A 27,028-nucleotide genomic window follows, 5' to 3' on the forward strand; every position below is an offset into this window, starting at 1 on the left:
ATCACTTATTCAGAATACATGAACACTCGTTAAGAATTTTTTTATTAAAACACCTGCACTAGCAACCCCTCCTCTGATGACTAAATGTGTCATCACACAAACTACCTCCCACAAATTTTTCCATCAGATAAAATTCTGTCAATTCAATCCCTTCATATTTTTGTTTCCTCTTTGAATTTTCTCTGTACAAGTTTTCCCTTTTCTTCTCTTCCCTCCTCTGATCATTCTTTGACCTTACCAATTTAATCATTTTGCATCATTTACACAATCCCAATATTCCAGTTAGACAAACCACAAAAATGTATATCCCTTGCAAGATTTACAATAGTATTGCATTCCAAATGTTGCTAAGCCAATTTCCCATTGAAGCAAAACCGTTGCTAATCTTTTCCCAACCACCTAGTTCTTTCAGTTCTTTCAAATCAGCACTTTCATTAGTCATATTAGTAATTAAACCTCAAATGTCTTTGCTATCATCAGGAATATACGAAAACAATGCCTAGAATTAATCATTCTACAGACTCCACCATCCTTCGCCAAAAGAATGTCTAAAGTAAGACGATTCTGAAGAGTCATAGCTCTATCAGCAGCTTACTTAGTATCTATCAGGACTATGGATCGTGAAAAATTTGTCAACATGTTATCCACAATAGTAGACAACTTTTAAATCTTTATCAAATTCAAAATGACTCCTACTGAAGGAATCACTGCTCCAAATATATCTCCCACTATATCAGAAGAGGACTCTCTCCTCTGTCTCATATGATGTAATTCAGTCACTTTCGGAAACTTCTTCAAATCATCCATTTGATAAATCTTTGCTAAAATTATCCCCAAATAGCATGTCACATACCATCCTCTTGGAAGATGGTAAGAAGCATTAAGACCACAAATATAATAAATTACGGGAATCACCAGGTCCTGTCCATTCAACATAAACACCCATTTACTCTGAAACAAAAACACATGCTTACATTCACTCGTTCCCACAAATAAAGTGTCAGAGCGCGATTTAGGCCTATATATACAAAGATTCCCTACTTGTTGTGCATCTAAAGCTAATTTCCCTTGCCTTTTAATTGGACTATAAGCATAATCATTCTTGTAAGTTATTTTCTCTAAGCCAGTGATTCCCAATCTGTGCGCCGCGGCTCCCTGGTGCACCGTCAAAACGAGCCAGGGGCGCCGCACACAGTTTGGGAATCACTGAGCTATCCATTGCCCTTGGGCCAGTTCAGACAAAATAAAACTAAACAATTAGAAAACGCAGTTGTAGCAGATCTTTAATTTTGTCCTAGAGCGCCCTCAAGTGGTTAAAGAAGTTGTTGACAGGTAGTCACTGCCGACCCAAGCATGGTGTTCCTTAGTTTGTGTAGATTGGATACGGAGAAGAGGCCAGGACCGGTTCTGTCGTGTGCAGGAAGTCCTGAAGCATGCTAAGCATTTTCATGGGAGGAAGAATCAGTGTGGGAAGATCTTCTGCGCTGGGAGCTTTAAAAAAACTACGGAATGTAAGCAAGGCTCTGCCTTTTGTGACCAGAGACCTTTGAAGAACAGGGTAGTTGGTGAATATGTGAGGGTCTGATTCATGATTGTTGTCTGTAATGATGTAATATTTTTTAAGCAAACAGTCTCCTTTGGGGAATTTTGCACAGAAACTACTGTTTACTGATGTGGTTGGATTGGTATTCGTAGAGCACTTAGAGCAAGTTAAATAGTTTTTTATCCAGCATCTTTAGTACATGAATGCAATTTTAAGTTTATAATGGTAGGTCCTGAAATTTGGTGACATCCATGCAACCATATAAACTCTTCAATTTGCAAGCATTCCCACAGTTGATCTCCTTGTACCAGACCATGCCAATTTGTGTCACAGAATCCACCTTTATGAAGTTTGTAAAGTCACTGTACACTCTAGCGATCTCAATAGTAACCTCAACAGAAGGGTTTTACTTTATTGTTGACTGTGAGATAGTAAACTGTGTCCAATTGATTCTAAAAAAACAATTGGACTTCTCTTTCCAGAGTAAAGTAAATTTAACTCTTGTGAGACCTATAGTGAGATCGATTCAAGCATGACAGGACGACAATTTCATTTATTGAAGGAGTTTGTATAACACTTCTGATTCAAACAATAAAGAAGCAGAAATGAAAGAAAAATGTGTCTTCGCTCCTAGGAAGGAAGATGCATTGTAAATATCAATGCAGCTCTGGCTCATTAATGGCTTTTCATTTGGGATTTAAAAATTTCCAACTCGGAGTGGCTTGGGCAACAGGCAACAGTGAAGTGCACTGCAAGTAAACTAGTACTTCATCATCATACTGCCACACACACTGTCATGACGAGATGGGAAGAGGAAAGAAGAGAGAGAGAGGCGACATATGGAAAAGAAGAAAGAGCACAGAATAAAGGAAAGCAAAGCTAGAGAAGCAGATTGATGAAGGCAAGGCAAAATGAAAGAATGGAGAAGAGGGAGAGAGCAATGGATTAGTAAATTGAAAGAGAGTAGAATGAGAAGCAACATTCTATGCCAGGGAGCCAAAGAACATATAGAAAAGTAAATGGCAAAGTAAAGACTTAAGGAAGGAAAGAGGGTGTCTCCAGGGAAGGATGGATAGTGTATCACACACACTAGCATAGTTCCCTCACAGTCCAGCAGTCTAGGCCGTAATTTAGTGGTAGATGGTAAAGAAGAATCTCTTGATTTATGAAGCAAGTGCTAATCTAAAGATGAATCCACCAGTGGAATTTCTTTAGTAATTTGGACACCCATGATTCCATACGCAGACACCAGTTTTCAGAGTTTCCCTTCTATTGTTTCTCACTTAACCAATTAAAGTTTTTTATTAAACAACTGTTATATTTTTATTTTGTTACATCTATGAATATAATACCTTCATCAGTTTCATCCCAATTATTTTCCAGGCTAAAAATGGAAGTACTCCCGAGGCTGGGATTACATTCCCCCAACTGCCAAAAAAAAAAACATAATGGGGAGCCGTGGCCAACATGGCCAATAGGTCAAAGGAGCCGGGGAGTGAAAAAGTTTGGGAACCACTGCTCTAAGCCTTTCTCTAACTTCTCCTTCAATGCCTTTCTCCTGTCATCTATGTGATCTAAGAAGCTTTTCTCTAAAGGTGTAAGCAAGCATGTCAAATTATTCCTGTGCACATAAGCTGTGCCAAGCATCAATGTAGGTTCATAGAAACCTCTATTACTATATCATTATCCTTAGCTCCCCCTACTCCAATACCTAATTATACAAAACAAACGAAAACACAACATCATAATTTGAGTAAAAGTACTGTATGTACTCCTGGTTATAAAATCTTATTAGTAGTAGACTACAACTTATTCCATACGTTAATGGTAAACTATGGTAGGTAACTCCTTCCTCAATTGATGAATGAATCTGCATACACACATAACAATTCTTCATATCCATTGTCTCAACATACTCAACAAGCGATAGGAAACATTAGAAGAATGTTCTTCTTGCATATTAGTAGCCTCATGCAAATATTTCTCATCTAACCTAAACTTCTCTATTGCCGTTAGTGCAGTAGTCATTTCAAAAGCAGAAGTATGGGTGGCTTCACTCGTATCAAGAACAGACATACCCACAATCAACACCACAAACAATATCCCACACATAATCGCCAAACCAATGCTCATTTATTTACAGCACCTAATATCTCTAACCTGTTGACTAATGTCCTCATGAACTGTAAAGAAAGCAGAAGAAAATTTAGAAAAACGTGCATAAAATTAAAAAATAGACAATTCTTCTTTCAGGAGTTATTTACAGCTCTCAGTCTCACTTCTAGGATCCCTTGTCAAATTCGGTAAGCAGCTTTGTCAAAATCAGGTTTCAAAAGTCAAATCAGGTTATCAATGTCTCTTCCAGTTACTTTCAACAGTCTCTTTCTCAATTTTTTTTTTCTCAAATTGTTTCAACAGTTGAGTTCATAAGCTTCCTTCAAGTGCCAAAATACTGACCCAAAATGTCTCTATCAAAACAAAAAGACAGAAACTCTTGCTGCCATTCACTCATAGTTGCATACGTCCATCCAGGATCTGCATATCTTTGACTTGCTATTCTCTTTCTTTTCAACTTTTGGTCACCATTCAATTCTCCTTCACTTAGATCTTCTCTCCTTGTGGTATCTACTTCTTCCTCTATTGTTGTCGCAGCAACCACTTCTTTTCCTCTTTCTACTTGCAACTCCGGCCACTTATCTCCTTTCAGTGGACTCTTTGTCAGTGTTCTCTTCAGAGTCAAACTTGAACCTTCTCCTTGTTCTGTGGTGTTTTCTCTTGACAGACCTGCAATCGGTTCAGGAGGAGTCAGCTCACAGTGACATTGATCCACCTCAACTCCTTTCCCCTCTGGGTCTGGCAATTGCTCTGTTTGTCTCTCAAGATCGTCTGTTTCTGGGAAAGCCCTCCTCTTACTAGGCTTTCCTGCTGCCTCAATTGAGATAGGCTCTCCATCACCCTCCTGGAGGTCTTCTCCTTCGTATCTCACAGTAGTGACTGAACCGTCCCAAATGAACTCAGATCTGGTCTCAGTTCCCCTTTGTTCTCTTTCCGGCCCTGAGACTTGTCTCGCTGTTGTTGGTAGTCTTCTTCATGGTCCAGTGGACATGCCACTTTCTTCGTGTGACTCGCATGAATCCAGTTCAGAATTCCAGCGCACTTCACAGCTGTAGTAGTTGTCAGAACTACCTGATAAGGTCCCTTCCAACGAGGCTCAAAACACGTTTTCCTCACATGTTTCCAGACTACAACCCAGTCTCAAGCTTTCAGATTATGCCCTGGGTCATGGATCGGTGGCAGTGTGGTGGCTTCCACCTGCTGAGAGAAAGAGCGAACCACATCAGCTCGACCTTTGCAGTAGTCCAGCACCATATCATCTGTAATGTTGACAAGTGCATTTGCAGGCACAGCTGGCAACCTCATGGCTTGGCCCATAAGGATTTCATGCGGCGACAGTCCTGTCTTCCTGTCGGGTGTGTTTCTCATTGACATCAACACTAAAAGCAATGCGTCAGGCCATTTCAAATTCATGGACGTACACATCTTTGCAAATCTTGACTTCATGGTACCATTCATCTGTTCCACTAGTCCTGATGCTTCTGGGCGGTAACTACAATGCAACTTCTGCTCAATGTTCAGTGCTGCACACAGTAATTCAATTACTTCATTGTTGAAGTGACTTCCCCTATCTGAATTTAAAGAGTTCTGAAATCTGAAACGCTGTATCAGTTCCCTAAGCAGTAGTTACGCTACAGTGAGACTATTGTTTCTTCGTGTAGGGTAAGCTTCAATACAGTGACTAAAGATGCAAGCAATCACCAACACATATCTCAAACCTCCACACAGAGGCATCTCAATAAAATCCATCTGCATTCTGCTGAATGGACCTCTCGCTCTTCCAGTGTGGTTCAAATTAACCACTGTCCCTTTTCCCGCATTCAACTGTTGGCAAATGACACAATGATGGTGAACTGCTCCAGCAACTTATCTAAATTTTCGGTTGAACTTATCATGTTTGAACAACCGAATCACTGGATCCCTCCCGATATTTGCTTGACCATTATAATACCTCGCCATTTGAGACAACAGGCTATTTGGCAAAACCAATTGACCCTCTTCTGAAACCCACAATTCATCTTGTCTTAATACACATTTCATTTTGCTCAATGAACGTTTTTCCTCCCTGTCAACATTATTCTGCAACGTTTTCAGTTCCTCCAAAGTGTCAATTATTTCAAATGCATAGCTTGTACAAGTTTCGTCTACTTCAGATAGCAATTCCCACTTGCCGTTGAATAATATACATTTCAGTGCGCTAAACCTTGCGACTTGATCCGCATATCAATTTCCCAATGACTCAAAGTCCTGCGACTACAGATGTACACTGCATTTCACCACGGCAATCTTTTCAGGCATTTGAATAGCATGTAACAATTCTTTTATTCTCTCACCATTTCTCACTGGTGCACCTGAAGAGGTCATGAAAGCTCTCTGACCACAACTGGCCAAAATCATGGACTATTCCAAATCCATACTGGCTATCCGTATAGATTGTAACTTTCAGGTCAGCAGAAACATGGAATGCTCTAGTAAGGGCTACTAGTTCCTCTACTTGGGCAGAATACACTCCCCGAAGCCAAGAAGCTTCCAAAATGCCAGTAATTGTGCACACAGCGTATCCTGCTCTCAGTGTCCCTCCATTGTCTTGCAGACAAGAACCAATAACAAAGATAATTTGGTCATTTTCTTCCAATCGGGTGTCTCTAATGTCAGGTCTCGGTTTTGTGCACGTCAGTTACTTCAAGACAGTCATGCTCAACATCTTCCACTTGCTCAATTTCTACATTTTCTTTTGGAAGTAAGGTTGCCAGGCTCAGCACTGTTCATCTTTTCAATTACATATTTGGTGACCCTAGAATACACGTTTCATATCTGGTCATCCTCGCACCAGTAAAATATTGGCTTTTCGTCCTTGTAATTAGAATCTCAATAGAGTGAGGGACCATCATAGTCAGGGGATGTCCCATCTCAATGCCTTCACATTGTGTAAGGCTTTGACCAACTGCTACAACTGCGCGCAAACAATCTAGTAAGGCTGCTACAACTGGCTCCAAAGTAGCTGAAAAATATGCTACTGGGCAATTTACACCTCCATGGACCTGTGTCAAGAAAGACAAGGAACATGCATCATGCTCATGACAAAACAATGTGAAAGGTCTCATGTAATAAGGCATACCCAATGCTGGAGCCTTTCACAGACTCTCTCTCAATTCAGTGAGCGCTTTCATTCCAGCCTAGTCTAACACTATAGGATCAGTGACTTCCTTATGAGTCAGCTTCTGCAATGGTCTCAACATGATTGAAAAATTGGGAATCCATTGCCGACAATAGCCTACCATCTCTAAAAATATCCTGACATCTCTCTATGTGGTCGGCAGATTTATCTGCAATATGGTTGTAATCCTTTCTCTGGATATCTTTCTTGATCCCTTCTCAATCTGGTGACCCAAATATTTCACTACTTCTTGACAATATTGCAATTTAAGCGGACACACTTTGGCCGTCATTACAACCCTGGCGGTAAATCCCGCTTACCGCAGTGCTGACGGTCGTCAAGATACCGTGGCCGCGGTGGAAATCCACACAAGTCCGCCACACCAAAGTTCAGTGATAAACTGGCGATAGCAAAACCTACACCGCCACACCAACATGAATACGCCCACACTATCACGACCCACGAATCAACGCGGCGGTGATTCAACCGAGGTAATCCATTGGCGGGACGCAGCGCATCGCTCAAAATACACACACATTTACAAAACACAACCACATAGGACAATTCAAAATACACACACCTGATACACATACACACACCACACCCACACCCTCACACCACTATAAAACACACACCCACATTACCCACAACCCCTTAAAACAATTTTTGAGGAAGACGTTGAAAGAGTGAGAATAGCAAACACAACAACAGCATCCACAGGCACACAACACCATCACTCAGGCAACATCCACGGACCTCAAAGAACACACACCAATACAACACATCACACAGCACAACAAACATCACCCACACCACATAATGGCACCTTAAAGACACCCCAGGTTTTCTGAGGAGGAGCTCAGGGTCATGGTGGAGGAAAGCATCTGGGTAGAGCCACATCTATTCAGATCACAGGTGCAGCAGACCTCCGTTGCAAGGAAGATGGAGCTATGGCGGGGAATTGTTGACAGGGTCGGAGCAGTGGGACAGGATCCAAGAACACGGGATGACATCAGGAAGAGGTGGAGCGACCTACGGGGGAAGGTGCGTTCTGTGGTATCCAGACACCAGGTAGCAGTACAGAGGACTGGCGGTGGATCACCACCTCCTCCACCACAACTAACAACATGGGAGGAGCGAGGCTTGGCAATAATGCATCCTGAGGGCCTTGCAGGAGTAGCAGGAGGACTGGACTCCGGTAAGTCATTTCTTTACTACTATATCCCCCCCACCCTACCTGCATGCTATCACAAACTCCTAGCCCAACCCTCACTCCCATCACCCCAACACCCCACAGATACCCCACTATCACAATCCACACATCCCAAAACCAAGGCCTGCATATTACACCAATGCATGGACACCCATCACCAAAGCATGTCCAGTACAGATACTCACCCAGGCCCCAAAATCACTAATCACACAAGGGCAAAGACAATAAGCCAAGCACAGGAGTAGATGGTAACTCACACATTGAACAAGATGGCACACACAGATACAATAACTGTGCATTTACACCTCAACAGGACCCATACCCAGCGTCACCAGACAGGAGGTGCCAGACATATCCAGTCCCCCACAAAAGAGGCCCACAGTGACGACAGCACCTCTGCAAGCCTGGATCAAGATGACCAGCCCGGCCCATCAGGGACCTCTGGACAGTCGGTTCCCCTGCCACTGTCACAAACCACCACTGAACCTCCCCCCTCAGGAAACACCACCAAAGCACCCACCTAGCGGGCCCATCCCTCTGTCCCCAGGACGCGTCAATCAGCAGTGTGTCCACCACTACAGGGACGCCAGGCAAACCCACCAACCCAAGACAATCAGGGACCTGGTGTCAGTGGACACACGGTTCAAGGGACAGAGGCACAGGACAACAGGGAAGCTGGGAGGACTGCTGTGCGGTAGGGGAGGACAGGCCCAGGGAACCCACTCTCCACAAGGCACTCTCTAACATCATGTGAGCATACCACCATTCCCAGGAGACCATGGGCACGGTACTGGGCAAATTTCAGGAGACCCAGCGGCTGCAGGAGGAACAGTACCTGGGGATCAGGGAGGACTTGAAGTCTATTAACACCACCCTGGTCACCATTGCAGGGGTGCTGGCAGACATGGCCAACACCATGAGGGACACAGTGGCACACCAACGGGCCCCTGACACTAGCCTGAACGATGAACAGCCCTCCACCTCCGCCGGCGCTAGTGGACAGGAGGTCCCGCCACAGGAACAACAGGCCACCAGGACCCCACCCCCTGCAGATGGAGAACCAGCCCGCAAACAGTCCCTGAGATCCAGGAACAAGACAGAGAACATTGCCAAGACCTCCGTCAGGAAATAAGACTCTCCCGATTGTCACCCTTCTGTCCCATTATGTCACCCTGACAACATTGAACTGCCATTACTCCACTTCCAAAGCCCCCTTGGACAATGCACCTGTGATACCAATAGACTGGACTCCACCATGGACATTCCTCCACCATCATCCCAGCCCATTGCACAGCCGCCTCCACGTCTTAGCACAGAAATAAACACCCTTCAATCACAAATCAATCTGGAGTCAGTCTGTACTTTCACAAATGTGTTATTGCAACCTCTCAGAAAAATAGCAATGTCAATGTTCATTTTCACATACCAATGTTCGACAGTTGTTGGGCAGCAGTAAACATAGCAGAAGGCAGAAAGTGGTACCCAGGTCTGTGAAATGGAAAGCCAAAGTGAAATGTCAGGGTCCATACACAGAGGTAAAAAGGCAGAATCATGCAATGTCGTACAGTAGTATGATATGAGAGGAGCAGTGCCAGTCTCTTCCCTGTGTCTCACTGGAAGTATTGCATGATGATGTTGTTTCAGTTGTCTATATCTTCTTCTGCCTCCTCTTCTTCACTGTCCACAGGCTCCACAGCTGCCACAAGACCAACATCAGGCCCATCCTCCTGCAGAAAAGGCACCTGGCGTCGCAAAGCCAGATTGTACAACATACAGCATGCCACGATGATCTGGCATACCTTCTTCGGTCGGTGAGTAGTATAGGGAGCCACCTGTCAGATGGAGGCACCGGAACCTGGCCTTCAGGAGGCCGAAAGTCCGCTCTATTATCCTCCTAGTTCGCCCATGTGCCTCATTGTAGCGTTCCTCTGCCCTTGTCCTGGGATTCCTCACTGGGATCAGTAGCCATGACAGGTTGGGGTAACCAGAGTCACCTGCAAATATCGAGAGACAACTGTTAGACACACACCAATCCTTAGGGACTCTCCCATACCCAGATACCTATTTAAACTGTATTGGGACCTTGGGCTCACCTATTAGCCACACACGATGCCTCTGGAGTTGCCCCATCACATAAGAGATGCTGCCATTCCTCAAAATGTAAGCGTCATGCACAGAGCCAGGATACTTGGCATTCACCTGGGAGATGTACTGGTCTGCCAAACACACCATCCGCACATTCATGGAATGGTAGCTTTTGCAGTTTCTGTACACCTGTTCATTCCTGCGGGGGGAGGGGGGGGGGTGGGACAAATGCGACATGTGTACCATCAATGGCACCAATGATGTTGGGGATATGTCCCAGGGCATAGAAGTCACCTTTCCCTGTGGGCAAATCCTCCACCTGAGGGAAAACAATGTAGCTGCGCATGTGTTGCGGGAGGGCAGACAACACTTTGGACAACACGTTAGAGAACATTGGCTGTGACATCCCTGATGTTATGGCCACTGTTGTCTGAAAGGAACTTCCGGCCAGGAAATGGAGTACTGACAAGACCTGCACTAGAGGGGGGAATTTCTGTGGGATGGCAGATAGCTGACATCAGGTCACCTGCCTGACCTGTAAGGAGGGACAAGGGGAAATGAGGTAACTGCGCTGGCGTTGTGCAGCGTCGCGGTAGTCGAACGAAGACTGCGGCGCAATTCAGCATTGGTTATCATTGGGCCCTATGGGTTCCAGGAGCCAATGACAATGTATGCCGTCGGAGACGGTACGCACCGCCGCTGATGTGACTGCCATTTTCTATCTGTTCACTCACTTGATACCTGACCTTCAACAGGAGAGGACCTACACTACAAGTTCTGCTGTGACCTGAATCTGGAAACGACAATGGCTACAGTGTCTGGGGAAAGGGGCCCTGCCTTCATCGCGGAGGGGTTGGACAACCTGGTGGCAGGGGTCCTCCCCTTGTACACGCTACTCCACAGTCCTCCAGACAAACAGGTGAGTACACTGTGAGCATGATGGATGGGACATGAATGAATGGAGTGGCATGGATGGAAGATACGGGGGTGGGCAGAGGCCAGCATGTGAGGATGGTCAGTGTATCTGTTTCTGGGCCAGGATGGGAGGTTGTGGCCAATGACTAAGAAGAACCAGACGGGGGAGTAAAATCCATTCTTACTTCACTTTTCCTCTAGGTCAGCGCCCACCAGAAGAAGGGTATTTGGAGTGCCATCGCCAAGAAAGCGCGGACCCTGGGGGTCTTTCATAGACGGAGCACCCACTGCCGCAAAAGATGGGAGGACATGTGCCGCTGGAGCAACAGGATGGCGGAGGCCCAACTAGGGATGGCCTCTCAACGTGGAAGGGGTGCCCGTCACACCATGACCCCCCTGATGTTCTGGATCCTGGCGGTGGCATATCCTGAGTTGGATGGGTGCTTGAGGGCATCACAGCAGCCACAAGGGGGTGAGTATAGTCTCATTCAGCTGACTATGCGCGCTTTATGATGTTTCTGGGTGGGGGAAGTGGGCTGTGGGTTCCTCTAGGCCAGGGCAAATGTGCCAGGGTACATCCATTGTTAGGCAGGCTCAATGGCACTCCAAACCCAAAAGTGGTAGTGGCCCTCTACACCTAGTCAGGCTCCTGTGGCTTCCAGGTGTGCATCAAATGGGTCTAGGCACAGTCCCCCATGGGCATGTGATTTTCCCCTGACCTAGTGCATAGGGCTGCTCCCTGTGTGTTGTGTCTGCCAACGGTGGTGTTGTTGTAGGCATTGACCATGTGTCTCTTCTGTCTTTCCTCCCCTTTTTGTTTTGTCACCCTTTCCTTGTGTGCATTAGCATCATCTGGCGCAGGAGCATTGGCACCGGAGCAGGAGGGAGCTGCAACCCACATGGCCCAGGAGGGTGAATGTACGGAGTCTGAAGGCACCAGTGGGACGAAGGGCGAGGGGAGCTCCACGATGGGAACAGGAGGAGACACCAGTGACAGCGACTCCTCCCCTGATGGGAGCTCCCTTGCGGTGGCTGGCACCTCTGTGCCCACCGCATCAACAGGTACAGCCGCCACCCCTCCTACCAGCACCGCCCTCCCAGCAGCCCCTCAGTGTGTTTCCTGTGCCTGCTCACCCAGGAGGGTCGGCATCTCCTTAGCCTCAGGCACCTCAGGCCCTGCCCCAGTCATCCCTGCTGCCCTCAGTGAGGAGGCTATTGACCTCCTGAGATTCCTCACTGTTGGGCAATCAGCCATTCTAAATGCCATCCGGGGTGTCAAGAGGCATTTGCAGCAAACAAATTCATACCTGGAGGGCATTCATTCTGGCGTGGCAGCCCACCAGAGAGCATTTCAGGCTCTGGCCTCAACACTGATGGCAGCCATTGTCCCTGTGTCCAGCCTCCAACTTCCACTATCCAAATTCCAATCCCCTCTACCTCAGCCTATCCCAAGCACACCATCAGACCAGCATGCACACTCATCAACACACAAGAGTGGACATGGCAAACATAAGCACCACACATCCCACAGGCACTCACAAGCACCATACCCATGCAGACACACCAACATCCACTTCCTTCACTGTGCCCCCCTCCTCCACGTCCTCCTCCTCCCTCCCTGTCTCGTCTCCACTCACACCTGCATGCACTACATCCTCAGCCACTACCTCCATCACCAGCACGCCCATCACCACACACCACTCACGTGCAATCACCACCCCCACTACCATTCACACGTCCCCTGTGTCCTCTCCCAGTGTGTCTGTGAGCCTTCCTCCCAAACTACACAAACGTAGGCACACACCCACTCAACAGCCATCCACCTCACAACAGCCTTCGGCCCATGCACCCTCACTGAAACTCAGCCGACTTACACCTTCTACAACCACTACCTCTTCCTTCACTCCCAAACCCCTCCGTCTTCCCATCCCAGTGTGTCTAAAAAACTTTTCCCCGCTAACATTGACCTCTTCCCTACACCTCCCCCCCCCACATCCTTCCCCTAGGGCCAGGATGTCCAGATCCCAGCCCAGCACCTCAGCCACGAAATCCTCGAGCACTGTGGTCCCTGCAAGTCCAGTAACATCGCGGGTGGCACCCATCAGGGCTGCCAGTGTGCCACCTGGTGAGGCCAAGGATCACCCTATTCCGCCACCTGCCAAGGTGAAGAAGGGGCCCACATGCCGAAGGGAAAAACAGCACCAACCACCCAGCAAGGCCTCCTCCAAAACAAAAGAGGACAGTGCAAGGTCCCAGCAGCGACTTCCAAGGTGGGGAAGGTACACAAGGCTAAAGGAAAGTCAGCTCAGGGCACGGAGCCTCCGGGTGAGGGACTGTTGTCACCCCTTCTGCAAGAGAGAACAGCAAACTGTACGGCGGTGGCCACTGCCGCAACCACCGCCACTTGCACCACCACCTGCACCGCCATCTGCACCGCCACCTGCACGTCTGCTGCCTCTGCTACAGTCCCCAGCATCATCCCCAGTGGGCAGCCGTCCGAGGCTGCAGGAGACGTCCTGCTGTCTCCCTCCACAGCTGCTGACACATGCACCACCGGCAGAATCTCCGCCGCAGAAACTGCCGCAACCACCGCCATCTGCCCGCGACGTGCTCAGACAGTGCCACCACAGCCGACATGAACATCATTCCCAGTGGGCAGTCATCTGAGGCTCCAGGAGACATCGTGGACCCTGCACAGACTACATGAGGCACCACAACCAGCACTGGCAGTACCAGAAGTTGGCAGGCAAAGGTGCTGCAGGGTGGAGTGTGTCTCTGCCTCCATGGAGTATCATGCTACTTGTTCCCAGAAAATCTCGTGGCTCTGATACCCAGGTGAGGGAATGGGAACTGCCACACACCATGTGCAGCAGTCTGGGCACCAAGCCCCCTCCAGAACCAGTGGAGAAAAGCATCCACTATCCCAGTCCTTGGCAGGATGAAGCACTCTGGGCACAAAGCCCCCTCCAGAACCAGTGGAGAATACCATCCACTACCCCAGTCCTTGGCAGGATGAAGCACTCTGGGCACAAAGCCCCTTCCAGAACCAGTGGAGAAAAGCATCCACTACCCCAGTCCTCGGCAGGATGAAGCACCCTGGGCACAAAGCCCTCTCCAGAACCAGTGGAGAAAAGCATTCACTACCCCAGTCCTCGGCAGGATGAAGTACTCTGGGCCCAAAGGCCCCTCCAGAACCAGTGGAGTATCACATCCACTACCACAGTCCTTGGCAGGATGAAGCTCTCTGGGCACCAAGCCCCCTCCAGAACCAGTGGAGAATACCATCCACTACCCCAGTCCTTGGCAGGATGAAGCACTCTGGGCACAAAGCCCCCTCCAGAACCAGTGGAGAAAAGCATCCACTACCCCAGTCCTTGGCAGGATGAAGCACTATGGGCACAAAGCTCCCTCCAGAACCTGTGGAGACAACCATCCACTAGAGAGACTGTGGCTTTTTACTCCCTAGGACCAATCAGTGGGCAAACCACCCACTTGAGAGACTTGTGAGACTGTGGCTTTGCACTCCCCAGGAGCAAGCAGTGGGCATGGAGCCCCCTCGTGGAGCAGTGGCGTCGTCCCATCATCAGGCTGAGGTGCCCCACCTCCCCTTCCCACAGAGGTGCCTGTTTTTTTTCCGACCTGATGCCGCTGCAGTGTTCTCTCCGTTTTTAGGCAGGTATCATGTGTGGGCTTTGCCCATGCATTTTGGGACCACTGGTCCACGGACAATGAATGGAACACTATCCGGACTTGTGTAGTTGCTGTACATATATGTGTATATTGATCTTTTACAGACCTGTTGCCCTATCTGGATTTTCGATGATCACACTTGTTACAATCATTTCATGTGGTCCTTACGTTCTTCCAGGGGGTGACAGGGTGTAAATGTAATGTTGATGCATGTATTTGTGTGTATGGTGTTGGGGGTGACGGTGGGGGTGGGGGTGTTGCGTGTGTGTGTCACTCTCTTTCCCCCCCTCCCCTGTGTGCTATGTGCAGTACTCACTATGGTCGTCGCCCCGGAAAAGCTGGCGGATTGGTGCCTTGTAATACTGTGGGCGGTACATTGTCTTCCGCCTGTTTGTTGGCGGTTACCGCTCCGGTGTTTGTTTCTACCGCCGTGGCGGTCGGAGTGTCAAAGTGGCTGTCTGTGTTGGTAGTTTACGCCATGGTCGTGATTCAATTTTTTTTCCGGCGGCCTGTTGGCGGTATTACCGCTGCTTTAACACCAACCATTAGGGTTGTAATGAGTGCCTTCGTGACCATTCCTTCCCAAGTGGTTCAACAGGGCAATTGTATCATACTTGCACTCGTCCCTTGTTTTGGACGCAATCAGCAAGTCATCAATGTACTGTAGTAAGGTTGATTGGAAAGGCAATTCCAACGACTCCAAATTCTTTTTCAAGATTTGAATAAGTATGGAAGGTGACTCTGAAAACCCTGGAGGAATTCTGCACCAGCAATAAACTTGATCCAGGAATTTGAAACAAAAGAGAAATTGACTATCCTCATGAAGAGGCACAGAAAGAAGGCTTGTGACAAATCAATGATGGTGAACCACTCAGCATCACATGGAAACATTATCACAGCTGGATTTGGCACACCGGGACAACATTTGACCACAATCTCATTTATTTTCTCAAATCCTGAATAATTCAAACTTTCCAATGGGGCTTTTGCAAACCCATTATCTGTGAATTACATGGACTGCTCATTACTTCCTTCAGAATCCCTTGCTTTACAAAGTCTGCAATTATCTGAGCAACCTTTATAAGGGCATCTTGCAGCATATGGTACTGTGGAAGTTAAGGGAAAACTGCATTTGGCTTCACAGTAACTTTAACTGGCTCAGCTCCCTTTATCAAACCTACTTCTTTTCCTGTCAAATCCCACACTTTCTCCTTAACCGTTCCCTGCAAATCAGGATAAACTTTTTCACTATGAACATCAGGAAGAATTCAATCAGAGGGTGTTCCTCATTTGAGGTTTCACCTTCTATCTCTAGGGCTTGGTCATCTTCATCATCACTATTCATCTGGACCTCAATTCCATCATTTGGACAAGTTATCAAACAATTCGTTTTACACAGCAAGTCTCTTCCCAGTGGGGATACTGGACTTGAATCGCAGACTACAAATTTCTGCAATCCCTGAAAGTTGCCAATCTCAACTTGAACTGGATCTGTGATCGGGTTTGTCAAATACTGGTTTGCTACTCCCACAACCTGAACTGTTCTACCTGGAAGGGGCAAATTTGGAACTTCTGCACTTCTCACTGTAGACCATGTAGCTCGCGTGTCAACCAAGAATGAAACTCTGTGAACCATGACCATTCCTTTCACATGGGGACCTCTTTGATCTACTTCTAAGGAAGTTCCAAGCACACACAACTCCTCATCTGAACTGTCACTCGTCCAATCATCATTTATTCCATTCTCACTGTGTAACGGGAATTGGTGCGCTGTGTTACTACTTTGGTTAAGCCTCTGACCTGTTGAGAAAGCATCATCTGTTGCTGTTCCATCGGGGCTTGAGGTATTTGAATTTGCTGTCTGGGTCCCATGGGAACCTGCTGTTGCATTGGCTGCAACTGTGACATTTGTACATGTGGCATTTGCACCTGCTGTATGGTTGGACATTTTGCATTTGATTCACATTATTCTGAAAATTTGGATTAGGACCTCTCACTCTCTGCCCTCTCACATTCTGGAATTCATTGATGTTATTACTCTGCTGAATGACACCTTCCTACACCATCATCGGATACTCCGATTTCCAATGTCCAACGGCTCCGCAAATGTGACATGGCAATAATTTCTTCATTCCCTGCACATCATTCTGAACCCCTGCAGTACCTATGTCTGGGCCACAACTCATATTTCCTCTGCGACCTCTACCTCTCATCTGGGGCTAAAACATCATGATCCCCTGCTGCTGCTGTGGCAACTGCTGTGGAAAATTCCCTTGCACCCCTGTTTGAGCTGCTTTAATGTGCATCACCATCGCCTTCTCTTTCAACTTTTTCAGCTTCAATTCAATTTCATCACTACAGTACTTTGCATACTGCAACACCTCATCAATCAGCTTTGCTTGCCAGCAAATCAAATGAGTCTTAATCATCTGGCTAATTTCAGGTCTCAATCCTTCCACAAATCTGAACACAAAATGGAGCATGTCTTTCTCCTCAATTGTTTCTGTACTTCTGTAATGCTTGAACGCCTGCAACAACCTTTCATAATATGCATGTATCGACTCCTTTGGTTCATGAGCTTGTTGTCTAGTCATTTTAGCTATAGCTTCATGCACGTTATTTTAACACACTAGGCCAAGCCACTGTGCACTCTAACCTAGATATATTTTATTCAGCTTCATTTTTATTATTCGGTCTTGTTTTATTTTCTGTTTATCTAGCTGTTTTTGCCTAGGCCAGCACTCTGTTCTCAAACAAAATATTCTTGATCACTCTGTGCTTCTTCCACGGCTACAGCACAGTACATTGCCAGTGAAAGTGGTAGAAGTTTATTCTCCAACATTTGTAGAAAACACACATCCTTACGTAGGGACATTTTCCAAGAACATCAGCTGTGTTGTTATAAAAACACTTCCTTGTCCCTTATACGTTAGAGGGAGATTCCAGCCAGAGAACAACGACTGTACGCTGATTGCCGAATGCTTCGCTACAGATGTAAATTCAGACCACAGGCCTTTGCCTATGTATGGGGGATGATGTCTTCCCAGGGGAACCTGAAGGGCAGAATTAGAGCTTAACATGCTGTGCTCTATCATGGTCTAGGTAGGAGTTAGTCTATTGACCGTGGTGACAATATGATAGTGTTAAGTTATGCTTCACTATCCTCGTCACAATTTTAATACTGTCATGCTGTGTCGTCCTCGTTATTGCAGCTCACGCTTTGCTATCTAAGATGCTGTCGTTTTATTAAAATCATTATTGAAACATATACTGCCTCTGTCATTTATATATGAGACTAAATGTAATTGAGAGAAACGGATGAGACCTGAGTGACCACGGCTTCCCTGAGAAACCAAGTATGTCATGCGCTCGGCTGGCCAGTCATCCCTTTCCTTGGGTAGAGATGAGGCACTGCTAGTTAGCCGAGCAAAACCTGGATTTGAGCGACAGGTGTCACCCGCAGTGGGTTAGACTTAGTCTCCCACACCGCGGACGATTCTACCGCTCAAAATCTAGTAGTCTCATGATAATAATGAGAGCCTACGCGACATGGCACCAACAACGTTTGGTCAGGCTCGAATTTTCAGATCCTCCGGAGTATCTCTGTCTCATTATATACAATGATCCCTCAATACTGTATACGGAGACGTCAGTGGTACTGAGGATTTCCACTCCAGCTACATAGGCTATCCTGTTTGAAGCTGGAGGTTGTTCAAGCTTAAACTTTAAAAGGAAAACCCTATTTGGTGTGCCTTCTCTGAACATTTCTTTGATCTAGTATGGCGAATCCATAGCAGATAGCAATAGCAGTTAAAATGAGACAACCTCTGACTGCACACTTACTAGCAAATGGCCTAACGGCCCAGGGGGTTCCAATCACATTTGTGGTGGATGCCCGTCCAGCTTATAGAACAGAACTATTCTATTCTTGGGTCACATTTCCAGCAGTTGATGGGAACACAAATACATTTGATCACTATACACATTCAAATGCACCTGGACAATACAGGGCATATGCATATTTAGAAATACCATTATCTTATCAAGAACATAATAATTGGCTTGATGGCGCCCTACCCCACACAATATTACCAGTAAGGTTAGGTCCTCTTAATAACAATGGTCCTACCTGGCCTTTATTGGCCACCTATACACCACATCCTGCAGTAGCGACTTTAGCAGTAGCTGAGGTTTGTCGCTTATATACTGAATTAACAGTGACATATAGACAATTAGTACAGTTTGTGATGCAAACATTAAATACAAACCCAGCACGTGCTGCTCCAGCACAACCACATGCAGTCACACCCGGTATAAACCCTACGACTGTACATTCAATCATGGGTAAAGTACCCAGCAAACGAGAGGAAACTCCGTTTTGGTTAGCACAAAAAATAAATGCGCTGGAAGCAGTGTTTACCCATGCGGGACCTCCGGATAAACATAGAATTCTAACGATGTGCTTGCCATTTGGGATGGTCCCTACAGTAGATAACTGTAATACTTGGGGCATGGTATTTGCCGCGCTCTATACAACCGCACACCGTACACCGACACTTGCCAATTTGCTGGAAGTGTTGAAACAAATTCAAGATGAATACGGGGCTGCCCCGGCCCTTGACTTGGGGATGCAAGTAATGGGCAATTTTGCCACACTATCCTCAATTATTTTAAGTAATCTTAAAGGGGAAGCGGTCGCACTAGCAGTACGCATGTGGCTCATGACGTTCCGCAACAAGATCAGGAAGGCGAGCTGCCTAAGAGTATCACAGAGACCTATGCTAGCATTGGTCGAGATAGTTTAGGGGCCAGACCAGCCAAACCACAGTTTCAGGGAAAATCTAATAAAGGTTTTTCCAAGCAAATTCCTGAGGGTAATAAGAAACGCTGAAATAAAAAACAACAAACTCCCAAAAAAGAGAGGGGAGAATCTCCACGTACGGAGGCCCCACAGAATAGATATAACCTCAGAAATAGAGATAATATAAAAACGCCTGATAGATATCAATATACTGATACACGCCCATCTCGTTCCTTTCAGGACTCATCGGAAAAACTAAATGAGAGAGGTGGGCGATCAGAGCAAAGATCAGAGTATGTGAAACCGAGAGAGTAATCACAACGCTCATCGGAGGTTTCTGTTAAAAAGGAAGAGAAACCTACCCAACAAAAACCCCAATTCAAAAATAAAAAAGTGACAGCAGTCCGACATGCCACACAGGAAGAGTGTCCTCTTGAAGAACAGGAAGTGGGCACTAGCACTGCTAGACAGCATGGCAGAGGTCACAATAGTTCACCGGAGTCTTCTAGAGCATCTGAAGGTGAAAGCAACTGATGACTTTATACAAGTAGAAACTGCGGACATGCGTGTCTCCACGCCTGATAGTGTGTATAAAGTAACGCTACAGTTAGAAGGAGACATTGAGCGCATAATAGATGCAATCTTTTGGGATCGCGTGGTAAACATATATGATGTTTTGTTGGCCGAACAAGATTGGCCACCTAAATTTGTCCGTACCTGCCCATATGGAGAAGACGTTAGTAAACCAATTTTCTTGCCCCTTGTTCCAGAGGAACTCGCTGAATCCTATGCCATTGATTGGGCTTTGGCACAGGCACCTGCATTAAATCGCAATCACGTGGGATGGGATAAAGAATCCACCTACCATGTAATTCCTATTAAAAATCAACCACAACCTCAGTATCCAATAAAATATGATGCAAAAGTACCTGTGAGGGAAATACTCACACAATTAGAGTACCAGTGCATATTTGAACCCTGTGTCTCCCCAAAGAATAATCCATTATTCCCAGTAGCTAAACCAGACCATTCACACAGACTAGTCTTAGATTACAGACACTTAAACAGTCATACACGTACATATGCTATACAAAACTCACATAGCATAGCACTGATGAACAATATAGTGCGTCAAAAATACAGAACAACACTGGACATTTCCAATGGTTTATTCTGCTAGAATATAGCGCCTTAGAGTAGAGACTTAACAAGTTTCAGTGCACTAGACTCCAGGAAAAAATTCTGTTGTTTACCTCAGGGGTATAAGAATAGCCCAGGACTGTTTGCAGCTCGTGTTACTGCAATTTTGAACGAGATTGACCCTGAAGCATTGTCCAATGTAGAGATATTTATCTTACGGATGATGAATTGCTACATTTAAGACGGGTAGCCCGCATTGTTGTCAGATTTGCTGAATTTGGTTACAAATTCAACTTCAAAAGCAAAAAAATTGCCTTCCTCAGTGTCCTGTTCCTGGGATATGAGCTATCAAGTGAAGGAAAGAGCCTAGCGCCACAATTCTTAGAAAAATGCACACAACTACAACCTCCAAATACAATAAAAAACTCCAATCAATATTGGGTTTCCAAAATTTTGGCAGAACTTGCATTCCAGATTATGCTTCACGCATAAAGCCTTTATACGATTTGATACATCCTGATTTTTCAAGTACATTTTGGACAATTGAACATACACGCATTCTTAGAGAACTGCAGACAGACATGCTTGCAGCACAACATCTACACACAAGGGACAACAAAACACATTTGGTCATCAGAGTAATTGCTGGTGCCATCGGTTTCACCTATGTGATATTTAATGAAGGTGAGACAGTCTCGATTGCATATAAATCACACTTATACTCAGGAGCAGAACAACGCTTTGCTACCACTGAGAAAATCCTCAATGCTGTACAAATGGCTGTCATTAAAGAAAGACCTCTAGCCCAAGGCAAACGCATTATTGTTATTTCTTCAATCCCAGCCCTGGAGGCTGTTACAAAAGCCAGCTTTCCAAACGTTAAAGCATTAAATCCGCGCTGGATACAATGGGCCACGTCATTGACAGCCACTGATGTAGACTACATTTTTTACACAAAATTACAAACTCAAGAATTTTTGCAGTATGAACTAGAATACCCAGTCCCAGCAAACACACTGCCTATCAAACAATATCATAGAGTCATGTACACCGATGGCTCTGCACAACATGCAATTGGCACAAAGCACCAATATTCTGCTGCTTGCGCTGTTGTAAGCGGCTATATGGAGGACAATAAATTCTGTCCCCTACATATATTTACGCAAACCCTACGGGACAGCACAATTGACAGAGCTAAAAGCTCTGTTGATGGCACTGGAACATACGGATCCTGCACAGCCAATGCTGACTGTTTGTGATTCATATTATTGTGTCCAGTCCTTCAATGAATACCTGCATTACTGGCGCCAGAATGGGTTCAAGATTCTAAAGGCAACACCATTAAACACAGAGTTCTGTGGGAGAAAATAGCAGATCTGAAAGAAACGCTACCAAATGTCCATGTTGTACACACACTTGGACAAAAGCGCGTTGGAATACACGTTGCTGGGAATACATTGTCTGATGAAGCCACAAAGTCAGCAGTGGCAGTTGCTGCTGTTGCTGCAGTAACTCATTTAAGTTCAAAACCAGACACAGACTTATGGGCTGCTGTGACAGCTGCGGTGGATGGTACGCCCTATCCAAAAGGATTTTCTGACAAATATTCCTACCGAATGGGAGGTATGCTGAATGCTGAGGTTAAGATACCAGGCGTAGGGGTACGAGATATTCCCAACAGAGATATAAGATCACAATTAATTAAAGCAGCGCATGAAGGGGTGGCATCTGCCCATGCTGGTGTGGCTGCTACAATTTCAATCTTACAAGCCTGCTATTGGTGGCCATGCCTCTACAAAGATACCAAACAGAATGTCCTTTGCTCTGACATCTGCCAACAAATCAAAGTTTCACTGCCAAACGCCCGCCGCAGACACCCCTCTTGATTTCAAATAAACCATTACAATGTGTGTACTTGGACCATTGCGGTCCCCTAACAACGGATAGTGCACACAAGTATATATTAGTCGCTGTTGATTCTTCCTCCAGATTTTTATGGGTGTGGCCACAATGCTCGGCTGACGCTTGGACTGTTATTAAAGATTTGCGAGTCTTTATCGGTACATATGCGGTTGCGGCTTTCCACTCGGACCAGGGCCCTGCTTTCACCTCAAGGGCATTCAGGGACACCATGGCCTCGTTGGAGGTCCAACTCCAGTACTCGACTCCATTTCATTCCAAGGAAAATAGTGTCATGCAGCGATTAAACCGTGATTTAAAGCAATCCTTAATAGCCAGAGTCTTAGGTACAGGTTGTAGTTAGCTTGATCACCTGTATGGAGTTCAGAGAGCACTTAGCAATCTGCCTAGAAGGTCCCTGGGGGGTCGTACTTCATATGAGTGCCTGTTCAGAACTCAAATGTATGTTCCTGATCTTGATGGTCCTGGTGTGGAGGTGGCAGAAACACCTTTTGACATAAATGAACGTGTCACTGTCTTACAGGAATTTCAACAGTTCAGTGATGACAATTCTTCTATCAGTGCTGCCTCCACAGGAATCAAGGATGTACCTGTAACGCCTACTGGCTGGATTCCTAGAATCAGGGATCTAGTACGTGAAAAGGTTGCTGTGAAAAAGGAATTTGGTCCTTCCTATCGAGCACCAGTCCCAGTCTTGGGGATACACGGCACCTGAACTGTAATTCTACCACCATTGGCAGGTGCCAAAGAAAATCGTTTTGTCTCCATCGACAATGTCAAACTACACCATGTGGCCGATCCTGCACAGCAGACCAAGAGGAACACCCGGTAGTTCCCTAATCGCTCTTACTGCTGGTCAAGAAGTTCCTCTACAAGTCGTAAGCAGCAACACGACACCGCTCCGAGCATGTGGAGGGTGGAAAATGATCTTGCTTTGGTTCCACTAACATCAAATAATACAGAGATAATTGTTTGATTCGATACAGCTTCAACACAAACGGATGGTGCTATTTATTCTATGCCACCAATGAGAAACACCAACTCCACCAATGAACACAACTCCAGCTTTTGCACAAACTGCTTCTGGATATTTTGCCGACATCAATGATGACGTCTCAGACTCATTCACCTCTTCGACACCTGAACTGTCAAACACACATAAGCTAATAAACTGGCTTCAAATAATATATTTTATTTTTCCATGGAACTATCTATGCCTTTTCTTGACTGTACTAGCTTTCGTACTTTAGGTTGGTTTTGTTATCACTTTGTTTTTATTAATACATGGTCATTTTCTTCCTGAAAAATCAACAGTTAAACTGGGGGATGAGGTCCTAAAATCACATTTTTCATCACATAAGGTCCAAAGAGACTTATCTTTTCTGAACATTTCCGCAATACCAATTCCTGATGGGATTGTTTGGGATACAGTAATATTTGATATATACGGTCACACAGAAGTTATTCAAATATCATATGTGTTCAAACTATCAATGAATGATATTATAATACCAGGCATTGTTTCTGATGATTGGGATGTGAAAACAGTTGATTCTATGATGACTGAATTGCAATATTATATTGTATTTGAAAACGAAAATGTTTATCAATCTAAAGAAAATTATGGTGATATGTTTTTCTATAATTATTATGGCCACCATTTCATACATAGAGCGAGCAGCCCTAAAATAGTTTTTAATTATACACAATGGGAACATTGTCCGACTCCACCACAAGGGAGTTCTAAAACATATTCTAAAAAGTTTACATATTTTTCTGGGCACAATGTAAAAAATGCTGAGTCGTATTATTTTAAATTGCCACCTACTAAAGATATACATATACTATTGTCAAATACAAAATTTATATATTCGTAATCCTTTGTCTCCCGGTTGTCTATAGAAGGCTATGAACATTGGCTGAGGTCGATTGACCTGAAAAGTGAATGGGAAGCTAGACATTGGCAAATAAGGGGGAAAAGAAGCTTTATTCAGAGCATGCCAGATACCTGTACAAATGATGGGCCAGATGTAGCAACCAGTTTGCGAGTCGCAAACGGCGAAAATCGCCGTTTGCGACTCGCAAACGTGGGTTTGCTATGCAGAAATGCATTTTGCGAGTCGGATCCGACTCGCAAAATGCATTTCAGACTCGCTAATAGGAAGGGGTGTTCCCTTCCTATTAGCGACTCGCACTGGTATGCAATTCCATTTGCGGCCGCGAAAGCGGCCGCAAATGGACTCGCAGTTACCATCCACTTGAAGTGGATGGTAACCCAGTCGCAAACGGGAAGGGGTCCCCATGGGACCCCTTCCCCTTTGTGACTGGACCAGATATTAATTTTTCAGGGCAGGGAGTGGTCCAAGGGACCACTCCCTGCCCTGAAAAACCGAAACTAAAGGTTTCGGATTTTTTTTAAGTGCAGCTCGTTTTCCCTTAGGGAAAACGGGCTACACTTTAAAAAAAAAAAACCTGCTTTATTGACAAGCAGGTCGCTAACATGGAGGCCTGCTGACGTCAGCAGGCCTCCATGTTAGCGAGTGCCTATACTCGCAATGGGGCCGCAATTTGCGACCCACCTCATGAATATTCATGAGGTGGGTCATTGCGACCCCATTGCGAGTTGCAGTCGGTGTCTGAGACACCGTACTGCATAGCAATTTGCGAGTTGCAAATTGCGAGTCGCAGGGACTCGCAATTTGCAACTCGCAAATTGCTTTTTTCGTACATCTGGCCCGATATTCTTAAATGAAACAGTACAACAAACAAGTTGTTTAGGCTTAGCAAAGATTAAGGAAATAAATACGCCCAGTATACCTGCAAAGTTTTATAAATGTAAAAAATATACAAATGCAACTGAAGATAACCTCAACAAATGGGTCCAGAATAGTACATTAAATGTTTCACTGACACGTCCTGGCGGGTGGTTATTGTGGCCAGTAGATACCAATGGGTGTCACCAATGTTTTGTTAACTCCTCAGGAGGTTTTAGAACTAATAGGCCGGACTCTCGCTATATATCATCCGAACATTCGGGTATAGTTACAACATACTGTGTAGGGAAACTATGCCGGCAATGGTTAAGAACTTCCTCACTAGATGCGGTTAGAGAACACCTCAGTCTCCTGTCTAATAATACTGATTTATAGGATTTCCTGTTAGGCCCCAGAAAACACAGCAGAAAGGGTTTCTTATATGAAGTATGTAATGAAATTTGGAAGCTTTCTCAACAAGAAGCATCTGCCCGTTTAAGGCAAATAGACCAGGAAAATAAAAAAAAAGGATTGGCTGTTGTGGATAATGGGATTATTACCCTGTCCAACCGAATATACACCTTAAACAACATTGTCACTTCTGCTATAGACATTATACAAACAGATATGTCTTTTTTACACCATGGACAGAGTCAGCTAAGGTCCATTATGCAGTTGGGTTGGACACTTCAAACATTGAAGGCGGGTCGCGTTCCCTGGCAGCATGTCAGCGCAAGGGAAATATTTTCTTCCTTTAATTTAACGCGACAACAACAACTAATGGCTAAAAAAGAAGCGACTTATGTCATGCTAAACATCGAGAAATTAGAAAAGTTGTCTTTTACTGTGGCTTAAATACCATCTGCTGAGTGGCTAATACACGCGGTCATCAATCTGCCTATTTCTACACTTCCATTCACCTCTTGTTTAAAACACATTCCAGTAGGCAGATATGCAAGGCTGGGAGATAGTTACATCCATGAGGTGTGGGAGCTTCCCTTCTCATACAAATGTCTCAATGGCATGAAAGAAGTCTTTCTTAGCAGTAGAGAATGTGAGACTTCAGTCAGCCATTCGATGGTTTGTAAACAGCTGTCCTTGCATGGGGCGTGTAACGCATCTGTAGCAAACTTGGCTTGTTATCTGAAGGGAGTTCCAGTACCCTTGATTAGACCTACGTTCCAGGTGCTTTCAAACAGCAGCTGTGTCCTCCTCAACGGTGAAGACTGTTGTGGGATGCGGGCCGGAATAATTTATGTTGTTTCGGTCTCTAAGGTCGTTACATGCTGCGGGAACGTACTTTTTCCCACCATTAAGATAAAAGAGGTAGCTGACATTTGGCCTCACCTTGCTACTTCAAATGTGAATTTTGACAAGTTGAGCAGACTCAAGGCTTTATTGTTTCAAAAGCATGTGGCCCTTACATCTGCATGTGAGACCTACGCACTTCAGGTGGCAAGATCGTCAGCAGAAATACAGTCCCTTTTAAGTACAAACTTTTCGAGACACTTTGGTGAACTTGTGGGACAGATATTTAATGCATCCAGGACAACTGGAATCACACATTTCTTTAAAGCTGTTGGTCCTGGTTTCATTCACACCTTCTCCTCCACATTTGGTCTAATACCATCAGCCATCCACTCCATTTTTTCTAGTATTTTTTGGTGATTTCCAATAACTTTGGCTTTATTAGGTG

Source organism: Pleurodeles waltl, chromosome 8 (assembly GCF_031143425.1).
Source record: "Pleurodeles waltl isolate 20211129_DDA chromosome 8, aPleWal1.hap1.20221129, whole genome shotgun sequence".
Taxonomy (NCBI): domain Eukaryota; kingdom Metazoa; phylum Chordata; class Amphibia; order Caudata; family Salamandridae; genus Pleurodeles; species Pleurodeles waltl.